This window comes from Camarhynchus parvulus, chromosome 17 (assembly GCF_901933205.1).
Source record: "Camarhynchus parvulus chromosome 17, STF_HiC, whole genome shotgun sequence".
Classification (NCBI taxonomy): domain Eukaryota; kingdom Metazoa; phylum Chordata; class Aves; order Passeriformes; family Thraupidae; genus Camarhynchus; species Camarhynchus parvulus.
In genome coordinates, this window is record NC_044587.1 from 7,161,155 (window position 1) to 7,175,408 (window position 14,254).

Below are 14,254 nucleotides of genomic sequence, written 5' to 3' on the forward strand. Positions count from 1 at the left end.
TCCTGTGGGATCTGAAACTTCACCCTCATTCCCACCCAGACATCCCTGAGGTGACCACAGAGCAGGTACAATAACCTGGGGAATCTGAGCCCTCCTGCTGCTGTTTCTCCACAGAATCCTGGCACAGGATTGAAGCAGCACCAGGGTTCTGCTGCTGCATCTTCCATGCCCCTAGTGCATTTTAAATATTAAGTAATAAAAATATGTATAAGTAAAGAGTACATCCATAAATAAAGCAAATGTATAACTCACTGAATTATTTCATTACTAGCAGCCACATTCTCTAGCAGAATAACTAAGAGCAGAATTTCTCCTGACTTAGCTTCTCATTATTAAAATACCACCAGCGATTACTTGCAGGACATGCATTCCCAAGCTAATCATTTGAGGATTAATTTTATGTGTGCATAAATAACTCCTGTTTTGACTCAGGGCCTTGAAGCAATGTACTTGACAAAATACACTTGTGTTTGAATACGACTGGCTCAGCCAGCCAGCACACTCACACAGAACTTGTGCTTTCACACAGCCATGGAAGGATTAATGTCCTTTTTATTTCCTCTCTCACCTAAAAAAGCTGTGGAAGTGTTCCTGGAAATGTTCAAGGCTACTTTGGACAGGGCTTAGATCAACCTGGGATAGTGGAAGGTGTCCCTGCCCATGGCAGTGGGGTCAAACAAGATGATTTTTAAGATCCCTTCCAACCCAAGCCACTCTATAATTTTTAGATTATATTCCACAGTGTGCTGAGGTAATTCAATTAAAAGGGCTTGCACCTTTGTTGCCACCCTGCAATAAAAATTCAGAATATTTAAAAGCAGCTTTTGAAATCAACTCCCAATCCCTGTTCCATTTAGGAGAGCAGCCTCTAACCACACACGCAGGAGAGATGTCGAGGCCAAGATACACCACAAGAACTTGGGTGATGTGAGGACAACTTTTGACCTGCTGCAAAGCTGATGAGACATCAGTGCTCCACACACTGCTGCCACCTAGAAGGGTCGAGCAAACTCATCCCTAGCACCGGCAATAAATTTATTTTCCAATGGCAATACATTGGCTAAGCCTTTAGGTGTCCTAATGCCTGTCACAAACACACCTGCATTTGATTGGGCAGCTCCAGCTTTCCTTTGTCTCATCTGCCGAGATTTTAAACACTGGAACCATGGAACATTTAGCACAGAAGGGGTTCAGCAAATGTCAGTATCTATAAGTGATAATATATATATCCACTCCTATATTCACACAAACATTTGTGGCCTTACCTCACCACTTAACTTTAGAGAAACACAAGTTCCATCAGTTTCTAATCTGTTGAATAAATTATTTCAGAATTGTCAAGCAGGTTATTTCTCACCTCTTTCTCCAAACCAAAATTACTTGGGTGGGAGAACGAATTATACAGAAAATTGTCTGTCTTTTTATATCTGACTCAGGGAAAGAAGTTGAAATTTTTATATTTCTTATTGAATAAAATTTTTAGAGATGATTTGTTGCTTAAAATATTTTATTTCAATTGTGTTACAACATTACATTTTAATAGGGAAATGGTCCATTTTGGTTACATTGAAGCAGCATAATATATTACAGAACACTGGCCATAGACATTTATATTTATTACAGTGTGAACTGCCATAATAAATGCAGTTGACATTTTATTTCATCAAAACAGTGGAGTGGCATCAAAACAAAATCTAAATTATTTGTTTCAACTATTCCCAGCTGGAACTATCATTGAAACAGACTCCTTCCAGCAAAATATTTTGGTTTTGACAAAACAAAAAAATGTTTGGACCACATATTATTTTCTCAAGATCCAGAGTGGAAGACGCCAAAAATATCTTTGATATTGGCCATGATCTGAGCTCTGATTAAGAGAAAATGGAGTCAAATCCATAGTTTTGTTAGCTTTGGTTACAGTGAGAGTGCTCTAATGCAGGCTGGGAATATCCACACCTCTGTGAGATTCTGTGCCCTGGGATGGGCATCCTTGAGGAAATCCCCCTTAATTCTTGCAGACCTTATTGATTTTCCCATTGGGAAGTTCTGGTCCATCAAATTCAGCATGGGATTTCTACAGTCCTAAGCCTGGTAGACTGATCACTAACCTGTGACCTGTCTGATGCCATCAGGAATGCAGAGACATTCAAAGCTCTGGAGATGGCTCAGCCCTGGGCAATAAAAGGGCAAAGCTCAGCCAAAAAACAATTCTCCATCTTCCCACATCATTAGAATGAAAACAAAGGTTCAAACCTTTATATTTTGGTTGTGGAGAAAGGCAACAGAAAGGTCTTTTTTTATTTTTCCCAGAGGGCAAAACCAGGGGGGGTTATTCACTTCCCATCCCCTCCTATCCTCAGTCTCTCCATTAAGCACAGGGACACTGAGAGAATCCAAAAGCACAAAAATGAGGAGCACCCACACACCTTAAAGGCTACAGACTGCTACTCCTTGGCTGCCAAGCAGTGTCTCCATGCATCCAGCACTGTTTCTTTGGGGCAGGATGAGGGGGAGAAAAATTGCTTTTGTAGTAAACCCTTCTCAGCATTTGCCTTCAAAGCCTCTCCTGCAACCCCCAAACAAGAGGGTAACAGCAGTGAGTTCACATTTTTGCCTGGATTCACTGGAGACTCAGCAGTGATAAGGCCCCTAAAGCCACTTTTAGCTGCTGTAGATGCTCTGCTCCTGGGTGCTGCAGGGAGGGAGCCCTGGAGCTCCCACTGCTGAGACAACAGACAGCCCTGGGGCTTTTAGCTCCAGCCACCACCACATCCATCACAGAACTTCCCTCAGTGCCACTCCTGCACCTTGCCAGAGTAAGTTCTGCACCATTCCAGCTTCACTCTGGAATGCTTCATTGCCCTTCTCCTCCCTCCTGGTCACTGCTCTGCCCCGCACAAGGGTGGGCATGGGCCATGAGCAGCATGGCCGTGGCTGCAGCTCCCTTCACAGAGAGCAGCAGGCACAAGTTTCTCAAGGATTTCTCCTAGGGAAAGGCAGTGAGAAACTCAGAGAAGAAGAGAAAATTCTTATCTCTACTTGCTGCTCCTGTTGTTTGGCACATGCGGAATGTGTTATGGAGATTGTTTACCCAAAGTGGTTTGGTTATTGGACACCAGTGAGGGTTGTTTGGATTGATTGGCCAGTTGGGTCAAAGCTGTGTCCTGGCTGTCTGAGACAGACATGGGTTTTCCTTTAGTATCCCTTTAGTGTAGTATCTTTTTAGTATAGTATAGTATAGTATAGTATAGTATAGTATAGTATAGTATCTTTTTAGTATAGTATAGTATCTTTTAGTATACAATTTAGTATCGCATTAGTGTAATATGGAATAGCTTAATACAGCAATTGTTCAGCCTTCTGAAATCATGGAGTCAGAGCACATTATTCCCCAGCTGGGGGGTTGCCTGTTTCTGCAATATGTGGCTGTTATTGTTCTGCACAGCGTGGAGGCCCCACATCTCCCCCTGCTCTGAGGGGACAGCCAGCACTGTCCTCGCACCAAAGAGAGGGACCAAGGGGTATTTCATGGCTCTCCTTCATCTCAGAGACGTGGCCTTTTACCTCAGGCTGTGGCAGCTCTTGGATTTAGAGGGTGAGGTCTGCGAGGTCAGTCCCCAGCTCTGGTGACTCACACGTTATAAATCCTGCTGAACTTTGCAATGCAGAGCTGTTTGTAAACTGCAGAGCAGCTCAGCCAGCCTGGGGCTCTCACCAGCAAATCCAGGCAGCTCAACAGGAGCAGGGACTGGAGAAACCCCCAGGAGCTGGGGATGCACAGCCAGGATGTCTCTGCTGCAGTAACACCAGCTGATGCTTTCCTTTCTCTCACCAAGAAATTCCTTCTGCTTGCTACTCCTACCCGCACCTTTTCCTTTGCTTCCAAATTGGCTTCCAAAGCCAATTCCTTGTCTTGTTTATTTGTCACAGACATCTTTTATGAAAAATCCTTTCCTTAGGATTTTTCCTCCTGAGAAGCTGAGAGGCCTCAGGAACAAAATGTAAACAATGGTTATCTGCTGCTGTGGAATGCAACACGTGCATCTGTGATTGGCCCGTGTTAGATGTTTGTAATTAATGGCCAATCACAGCCCAGTTGGCTCGGACACAGAGCCCAAGACACAAACCTTTGTTATCATTCTTTGCTATTCCATTCTTAGCTAGCCTTCTGATGAAATCCTTTCTTCTATTCTTTTAGTACAGTTTTAATATAGTATATATCATAAAATAATAAATCAGCCTTCTGAACCATGGAATCAGATCCTCATCTCTTCCCTCATCCAAGAACCCCTGTGAACACGGTCACACCTATTCCTTGCCCCAGAGGTGCTGCCTGCAACAAATAAGCTGCAAATAGAAGGGTGACACAGGAACTGAGGCACCCTGGAAGAATGTGTCACACCAGAGGCTGAGGCAAGGGAGTGGAAAAAAAGGAGGAGAAAGAGAGAAGACTGGAAATGAATGCTTCTCTTGTCTCAGTGCCCCCATGGTGATGTGAAAAGTCATTAAACACCTCAGCAGACTGGCACAGTGGAGTAAACAGGAGCAGCTAATAGGACAAAGGCACTGGCACTTTATCTCTTGCTTCTCTTTGGGTTCAGAGCAATGAAGGTTTCACATTCTCACGGCATCCTCCTGTGTTTTTAATATTCTCCTATCAGCAAGATAAAATGTTCCTCACTCCTTTCCTTGAAAATTTCTTATTGGAAAAAAACTAAAAAAAAAAAAAAAAAAGGCCTTGCTCTCACTTCTCACTGCATCAGGAATTTCAAAGCCAGAGTTGTTTATTTTCTCCCTGTCCCCCCACTTAAGAAGCTTGGCTGGAAAACAGTTTCACTACATGTCCTTGGCCTGGACTCCCTGCAAAAAGACAAGAGAAGAGCAGCAAGCTTCAACAGGAGAAAAACATCTCCAAAAACCTGCAAAGTGATTCCTTCTGGGGCCTTCTGTGAAGAGCAGCAGGAGCAGAGGAGCTGGAAGTGGGATCAGACAGAGAAAGGTTTCATCATAGGATGTTACTGCTGTAAATAATGACAATAATTGTATTTCCTTTATTTGAAGTCAGAAAGAACAATCACATGTGAATCTCCACTCTGCCAAATCCTGTGCAGAACTTACTCAGCATCTGAACAGAGAAAAAGCCCTCTTAAAAAAATAAATATCCTTAGGAACCTGGCAGGAGGGACTGAAGGACCTGACTGCACCAGCAGAGACTTCAGAGTGTGCACACTCTGTGTGAGACAAAATGGATGAAACCTTCCCACAAAACCTTCAGAAAGAGAATCAAATCTCATTTTCCCTGCAATACTCCACTGAAGCCATACACTCAGGCAAGCTCCACTCCACTGTGTCCTCACTTTATGCTTGCGAATATCTCATTTGAGCTACTATTCTTTTTTAATATGGATTTTTAGGCAGTTCTTTCTTGTATTGTCCCTTTTCACCAGTAGAAAGTCACCTCTAGCATTCTTCCTTGTGAGTGAACCTCTGAATTACAGGGAATATCTCTGCTGTATTTAGAGAAGTGGTGAAAGTCTAGAACGCAGATGATTGAGAGATCAGCCATCACCTCTTTGCCTTGAAAGGAGGGTCCATGGAAAGTATAAAGCCATGAATATTTTACCCCAAAGTGCAGGTGTGAAACACTTCAGCATTCATGTCTTGTCCTTGAGCGTGGCAGTGATTGTCCAGCAGGGATGACTGGCTGGGGAGCAGGGGCTGGGCACAGCCCAGCTGCAGAGCAGCCCCTGCTCCTGTGCCTGTCCTGCAACACCCCCAGCCCTGCTGCCTTCAGGGCAGAGCACAGCCCCATGAAGTGGATCTTTCAGAGCCCATTCTCTCTCACTACTGGTTTTAATGTTGCTTTTAAAGCCGTTTTTTTCCAGCAGGGAAATCATTTTATCTCCAAGGGTGTATATCAGCTCTGCCTTCAGCTGTCCCTCAGCTGACTCCAGGCCAGTTCTGCTTCCATTCCCTACCAAGGACAACGGGGGTTTTGAAGATGCTGATGGTCCTTGACCAGCAGTATTAAGACACTAAATTACGCTGACATGGCCCATAAATCGCTAAATGAGGGACTCCCAGACAGGGATGTGGCGTGAGCCGAATGACTACGAGGGCTGCCCGTTTCCTGGGACTCCAGCTGAAGAGCTGGCACACCACGGATGCTCCAGGTGCCCTGCATGCCCCCAAGATCCCCTTTGTCACAGCAGGCGTCCCCAAAGGGGTAATAACTAGCATTAACTCCATGATTCCAGAAGGCTGATCCATCACTTTATTATATTTATACTTATTAAGAAACCCATCACCCTTACAGACAGTCTGATGCAGTTTTGACCTAGTTGGTCCTTTAATTAAAACACCATCACCATTGGCTAATTAAGAAACCACCCTTTGGTAAACAGATCTCCATAGCACATTCCAGATGTTCACAACAACAGGTGCAGCAAGTGAAGATAAGGATTTTTTACAATCCTTTTCTCTGATCTTCTCACAGCCTTCCCCAGCACAACGCCTGTAGCTCTCTGTGACCAGAGAACTGCTGTCACACCCCTTCTGCCAGGAGGGGACGACACATCACCTCAGGGCTTGGTCACTGCTGTGGAGGTGTCCCAGTTGTGCAGGACTTAAGAGGTTTGGTTCTATTTTCCTGTTAATGCTGGCTGTTATTTGCGTACGTTGGGTAAAGGACAACTCTCCGCGTAGAGGCACACAGAGACAGTCTCCACCTCTAAATATAGAAGGAAATTACTATTTCTAAAGAGGAGAGAAAGCCTTTAATCGCCTTAAGATTGTGCCACCTGCCCACTAGCAGGCAGGAAAATATTATTTGGATATTTCTATTTTATTTGGATTTACAGATAAGTTGATAAAAGACTCAAGGTGGCATGGGGAGCTTTTCCCAGAATGAAGGGGGTGGGAATATGGGCTAATTTCCAGGAGGGTGTCATGAAGGTCTTGCATGTGAAGATGAGGCAGAACCTACACTCGGCTAAAATAAAACCCCCCAACAATTACAGTGAGGTAAGACACAAGTTGTCCTAGTTGGAAATTACTCATAGTTTCACAATTTTGGGTCTGTGTGAATAAAAAGTCACTACCTGTCCTATTGGCCAGGTTGGAATAGGCTCTGAGCAACCTGGTAGAGTGGAAGGTGTCCCTGCCCACAGCAAGGGGTTGGAATTAAGTGATCTTCAAGGTCTCTTCCAACCCAAACCACCCTGGGATTCTGTGAACTGACCTTTATGAATTTCCTCCTTAACTGATAGCAGCCAAGTGAGAGCTAAATGCAAAGGACAAACAGGCTGTGCCTGCTACAAAAGCACACTGTGCTCTAACTATGATGTGCTCAAGAACATTTGCTCTTCAAGGAAAGCAACTTTGTCTGAAGTTACCATTAAATAAAGGACAGTGCCTTTCCTCCTTTTAGGAAAATATCAAGGTCTTATGTTTTGATTTAGAGTGAGGCAACACAGGGGATTTCTGCTGTGCCAGGGGTTCAGGGATCCACAGCTGACCAACTTCAGGAGTTTCAGTGGTGCCATGGTAATGGGGGAGCATAAATCACTATTTACACCAAACAGGATATTTCACATGGTGCACAGCACTTCTACTTCTGTCTGCTGAGAAATCAGCTTCAACTTTATTTTTAGGAACTCCTATTTGCTGTTTGTCACAGCTGGAGAAAATCGAGGAGAAAAAAGGCAAATTTTGCTATCTGCGACCTGCCTAATTGGTGCCTTGTTACAACTTAGAATAGCCCCACCTCCCAGGTCCTGCTCAGGATTGAGGCTTTTTAAAATACTAAACCTGTCCCTATAAACAGCCCCATTGTCAGGATCTCACTATCACAGCTAAGCTATGAGGAAGGGGGTAGGGAAGACGCTGAGACACAAGAAGTGATGCTCATTTCCTCCCTGCCAGGCTTTCAGATGATTTTTCTCTGCTCCACCTGCATTTTTGGCTGGCAAATAATCCCTTGACAACAAACCTAAGTGTGAAGGGAGAATAGGCAATCTCAATGACAGTAAAGTTATTTTTTCCCCACCTAAGCTATGTAAATTCAGATGATCTCTGCGGCTTTCTTGGAGAGAATTGTTTTGTTTTGTGGTGTTTAAACTGAAGCAGATAACTACCCATCCCTCTCCCCCCAGCCAAGATTGCAAATTCTATAGGAAAGATGTCCAGAGAGCTGATAGAGTCTGGCATCATTTGCTCTGGGTACAGAGTGTGAGGAGGAATAAAAATGCAGACTCAACACTTTCAGAAAAGTACCAGCACAGCAAGAAAGGCAGGCGGACAGATTGCTGGGATAGACTCCTTCTTAGCAACAAGATCTATGGCAGCACAGGTTTTCTGTTTGTTGGATGGTTTTAAGAAGGATGTATTTTTGCTAGGATTAAATAGAAAGGAATATTCTGCTTTCCTTAATTCCCTGTTACCCTTCATCCACAGGGGTTTGCATTCAGCTTGAGCAGAAGGAGAAAGATTATTTTTGTGCTTCAATCTCAGAAAGCCTCTTTCAGTTTGGAAACAGCTGTTAATAGCTGCAGGACTGGGGTGGGAAGAAGATTTTTGCTGTGGGAGGAAGGAGCTGATCTGGGTCTCAGGAGCTGCTGGCTCCATCCCACCCTGCCATGCCTTCACTAGGCAGCTTTGAGCCACTCTGGGTTTGAGCACTGAGGTTCCCCTACCTGTGCAGCCCAGAGAATGATCAGATTTGCTGCTTTTTCGCTGCCCTTTGCTCATCATCAGCCCACAAACTGCCCCTGGACTGCAGACACTGCCATTCATTCTGGATTCACACTTTCTTGGCAGCAATAACCCCCAAACCTCTGAAACACCAAGAATCATAGCCATGACATTTTCTGAAAAATCCTTTCCTTAGGACTTTTCTCCTGAGAAGCTGAGAGGCCTCAGGAACAAAATGTAAACAATGGTTATCTGCTGCTGTGGAATGCAGCAGGTGGATCTGTGATTGGTCTCATGTGGCTGTTCCTAATTAATGGCCAATCACAGCCCAGCTGTCTCGGACTGTCTGGTCAGTCACAAGCCTTTGTTATTCATTCTTTTTCTATTCTTAGCTAGCCTTCTGATGAAATCCTTTCTTCTATTCTTTTAGTATAGTTTTAATATAATATATATCATAAAATAATAAATCAAGCCTTCTGAAACATGGAGTCAACATTCTCATCTCTTCCCTCAAGACCCCTGCGAACACCACCACAAAGAATCTCATCCAGAGCAAATGTGTGCTCAGGGTGGATGTGCTGCTGGCTCCCAGGCCAGGTTGTATCACGTGCAGAAATTTAACATCTTATTCTTCAGCTGGTGAAATTCACTCCTGAACCTTCCCTTTATTCATAGGAATATCCAGCCTTGCTCCAAGCCCAACCATCCCACAGCTTGACCCAAACACCATCTTCTTCCTTTCCTGCCCTTGTGTTGAAGCATTCCAGGGTTTCACATGGAAACATGGATGCTAGAACCACCCCATTCAGCTTTAAAGACCCTTTACACAGCAGTGCACACCTCCAGTCCCACTACGAAACCCACAAAATCCTTATTTATTCTCCCATTTCAGTTGCACCCCACAAGGCAGCGGGGTGAACAATTTATCATTGCCTGCTGATGGGGTGGAAGGAAAGAAAAGGGAATGAATGACACAACAGCATCATCAGTTCTGTGTTGTTGTGTGACTGGGTGTGAAGAGGATGCAAAGTCATTTTCCTGACTTGCCAGCAAGAACGTCTGCAGTCACTGCATTCAGCTGCCCTTCAGCAGAGCAGAATATTTCATCTTTCAATACCATGAACAACATGCCTGATCTCAAATAGAAACTGTCCTTCCTTTTACACATCCCTCATAATAATCTGATTTATCCCAGACAGCTTTTCCATAGGATGTATCACATGCTGACTCTCACATTCTCTTTTGAAGGCAAAAAAGCATATTGCACCTGTTATGAAATATTCCTTTGATCTAAGGGAAATCATGAGCAATTTGTGTGTGACATTTACTAACTAATGTGCTGAGGGAATATTACTCCTAGAAAAACACTATTTTCTGGTAGTTTCAATATCCTGAATAATGCTATGCCAGTGGTGATTCATCTGGAAAAGGTAACTATTTCAGCATGATGAGCAATATTAATAACAGCACATAATACACAGTGCTTCTCAAGCAGACAGATCCTAAAGCCTACTGCAAACCTTTCCTATAAAGACCATTCAGTCATTCATTGAATTGCTGGCACCTGTGAGCAAAGGAGGAACCCCATTTCTGCACTTTCCATACAGCAAAAAGGAAAATCAAAGAGGAATTTGGGTTGAAATACTAATAGAAGGAAGAGAAATGAATAAAACAAATGAACCAAGATGAGATCTGACATTGAGTAAAAGCTCCCAGAACCTTAAAAAAGGTGTAATGGATCATTAATTGTCCAAAGTAGACAGTGAAGTCCACAAGAAATATAAATATGCCATAAACCTTAATTATCACTTCCTTATGAGTTGTATGCACTGCACAGTGACATTATTACTGCCATCCAAGACTTTTCAGGATCCCTGAAGCTACGTTCTAATACCAAAACACCCAATAAAAAAAACCTGCTGCAATTTGAAAAACACATGAATGTATTAATGCATTGTGCAAGAGATAAAAATACAGTCGCAATCCTTGCCTACAGGAATGATCTAAAGCTTTGATTCAGCAAAGTGCTTAATCAAGCACTTAACATTCAGACAAGCACCAATGCTCTTCCTCTGGGGCTTGGCTACACACTGGAGAAATCCTTCCCCCCTTTGCCTTCCCCCCCAGACTTTGCAAAGCCAACCCTCCTGTGCTCCCATGCTTGTAATCCTCCTGAATCCAGCAGAGGATTTTTAACTAATTGGCTGATCCACCCAGAGGTGGGTTCAGCTCACTTTGGAATAAGGTGGTGCAGACGGCTGAGTTCGCATGAGGATGGCAGCACCTCCACAGTATCCCACATTTACCCAACATCCAGGGATCAATGTCACCCCTGTGCTTTACAGTCATGGCCAACACCACCTTTTACCAGCTTTTCTGAGGGGATACACCCCAAACCTGAGGTTTTTTTGCTTTTCCAAGGTTGCAGGAGAACACAATGTCCCTGCTTTGTGCCCCATGGTAAGGCACAGACTGAGGTGAGTGACAGCTTCTAGCTGAGGCTGAGAGAGATGGGCTTGTCCAGCCTCGAGAAGAGATGGCTGAGAGGGGATTTCATCCATGTCTCAGGGAGGGCTCAGAGCAGGGACCAGGCTCAGCTCCATGGAGCCCAGGAATTGGTCAAGAGGAACGGGCAGGAACGGATGCCCAGCAAGTCCCAGCTGGCAGTGGGCTCCTTCTGGATTCCCTAATTTAATCTAAATTAGGGAATAAGGGAGAAAACTGCTCAGAAAGCTACACAAAGCAGCAAGATTCCCAACTTGTACAATATTAAACATGTTAAAGGATGAAACTTCCCTCCAAACGTGTCCTTCAGCTCCACCAGAACAGGAGGCAGAGCTTCTTCCCTGTGCAGTGACCGAGCCCTGGATGGATCCCAGAGAGGCTGTGGAGTCTCCCCCACTGGAGATATTGCAGACCCACCTGGACACAGGTGCCAGGAGCTCAGGGATGGCCCTGCTGGAGCAGGAGGGTTGGAGCAGATGACCCTACTGGGGTCTCCTCCAGCCTGGGCCACTGTGATTCTGTCTGTGCTCTGGGCAGAGGGGGCAATAGTAATGCCTGTCTTCCTCATGTTGGCTTTTAGAAAATCTACAAAAACTCCAGTCCCTGGCTTGCTCAGTGCAGTGATGACACCTTTGAAGATGCACAGCAGGATCTACACTCAGCTGTGACTTCATAACATCCCCAGGGACAGCCCCAGACCTTCCACACAACATTCTGCCCAGCCAACCCAAAGCCAAGCTTTTTTCCTTAGGCACAGCCTATTTTCCAAAGACTATTAGCCTGGTTTTGCACCTCACCTTCAAAGTTCACTCTGAAATTTGTTTGGTTTTGGCTGTCTAAGAGGACCCCTGAGTTTATTTTCCCATTGATTTCCCCTGCTCACTTTGCATGCTCAGTGCTGTTTCCCTTCCATGGGCTGCTGTACCCTCTGAGGAGCTGTTAAAGCTGAATGTGTTGTAGTTCTACTTTTGTATGTTAATTGATGCACTTTTTAATTTTATTTTTGCATATTATTTGAGTTTGTTTCATTGTAAATTAGGTTCTAAGGAGCCCCTCTAAACAATTGCTGCTTGCCAGCAGATCTCAGACAAGCACAAGCTCCTTTAGAGGAAATGTTGATGAAATTCAATCTTGCTTTTGAATCACTGATGCAAAAATCCCACCTTTAAGAATGAAGAAGGGGGGGGAGAGCCTCCATTAATATAAATACCTAATTTCCACTGACATTTACAGGGGTTATGATAGCTTCATGAAAGCAAAGTATAACCCAAAGGATTATCCTTAAAATATCTCTACAAGCCCACCTGATGTTTTCTAGTGCTCAAACACTTATAAAAGGCAGTTCTCTTAATACTAAAAATTAACTCAGGGAAATGGGGAAATGATTCAAAAAGATTTGTTTTCAAAGTTATTTCCTCAGACTGGTTCATAAAAGAAAGGCTAAAATCCGCAGGAATAATTGTCCTATTCACTCTGGTATATAACAGTGTCTCTGCCAGCATTCATTTCTCCAAATATACAGGGAAGAAATTCTTTCCTGTGAGAGTGGTGAGGACCTGGCACAGTTTGTCAAGAGAAGCTGTGGCTGCCCCATCCCTGCCAGTGTTCAAGGCAGGTTGGATGGGGCTTGGAGCAACCTGGGATGGTGGAAGGTGTCCCTGCCCATGGAACAAAATTATCATTAAGGTCCCTTCCAACCCAAATCATTCCAGAATTTTTTCATTCTAAATATTTCAAATAAATGGTAAAAAAAAAACCAAAAAAAACTCAATACAGGATCAGTTACAATAAAAAAAAGTTTTGTTAATTGTAACCTCAAAAAAAAAAAAATTGAAATTAACTGTTTCATCATTCCTATGGAGCAGTGTTGGATTGGAGCACACCCTGCCAGGTTTAGGGCACAGAGCAGGCTGTGTGCCAGGCTGGAATGCAAAGCCAGTCTTAGGTAGACTAAAGCTGGCACCTAGGCACAGCTCACCTGTGCTAAAACTCCTCAGAAACCCAACGCACACACACCTGATCTGTGCTGAAGTCCCAGCTGGCAGTGGGCCCCTTCTGGATGACAGGTTAATTTAACCTAAATTAGGGAATAAGGGAGAAAATTGCTCAGAAAGCTACACAAAGTAGCAAGATTCCCAACTTGACTTTCCTCTAAGACTCTCAACAATATTAAACATGTTCCAGGATGAAACGTCCCTCCAAACATGTCCTTCAGCTCCTTAATGGATCCTGAGCACTCTGCAGGGAGCAGGGGAAGGCTCCAGCCAAGGGGGCTGCTTTCCAGCAGACCTAGCAAGGGCACTGATTCACTGTGACAAGCACTAACAAAAACAGGGAAAGAACAAACTTTGTGATTCACAGTTATTCCCTCCCCTGTATCCTCCTCTTGCCCTGCTGTATTCAAGCTCTCACACAATGGAGATGGGGAAATTCTCAGTCCTTACCCTTAGTTTTCCACTTAATTTTAAAGTTCAGTAGAAATCAAAGTCAGTGGAGCTTGAAGGAGATGAGATTAAACTAGAAAATATTTTGAGATCCAAGAAACAAGAGCTTGTCTGGGTACCAAAATGTTTTATCAGCTTCTCATACCACACTCTCCATGAAAAGAGCTCAGCTGTGCCCCTTGCTTTATTCCAGCTTAAGATCTACCATAGAGGCCGAGCTTTTGGCTCCCAATAAGGCAGACATTTAGAGAGAAACTCTTAAAATACTCTCTATATGTACTGGGCACAGTAAATTAAATAACAATTGGCTGAGCAATTATTGAACTCTATTTGTGTCGGAGAGCTGGTTTCCAATATGCCAGAGGGCCTGGCTTGCTTCTCTGCAGTGACCCAGGAGCTCTGAGCTTGGGAGCAGCTCTGTGGGGCAGGTCAGGGTGGCCTTTGGTGAGGGTGGGAAGAGCCCAGCTCCTGGTGGTGCTGTTTGCCAGGGGAATCAGGCTTTGCTTGTGAGAGCCTGTTGGCAGCCAGCTCAGCTCTGTAAATCTGACTCAAGTCCTCAGCTCCCTGTACTATTTTCAGGTCTTGTTCCCTCTCAGAGGGAAGAGCAACTTGAA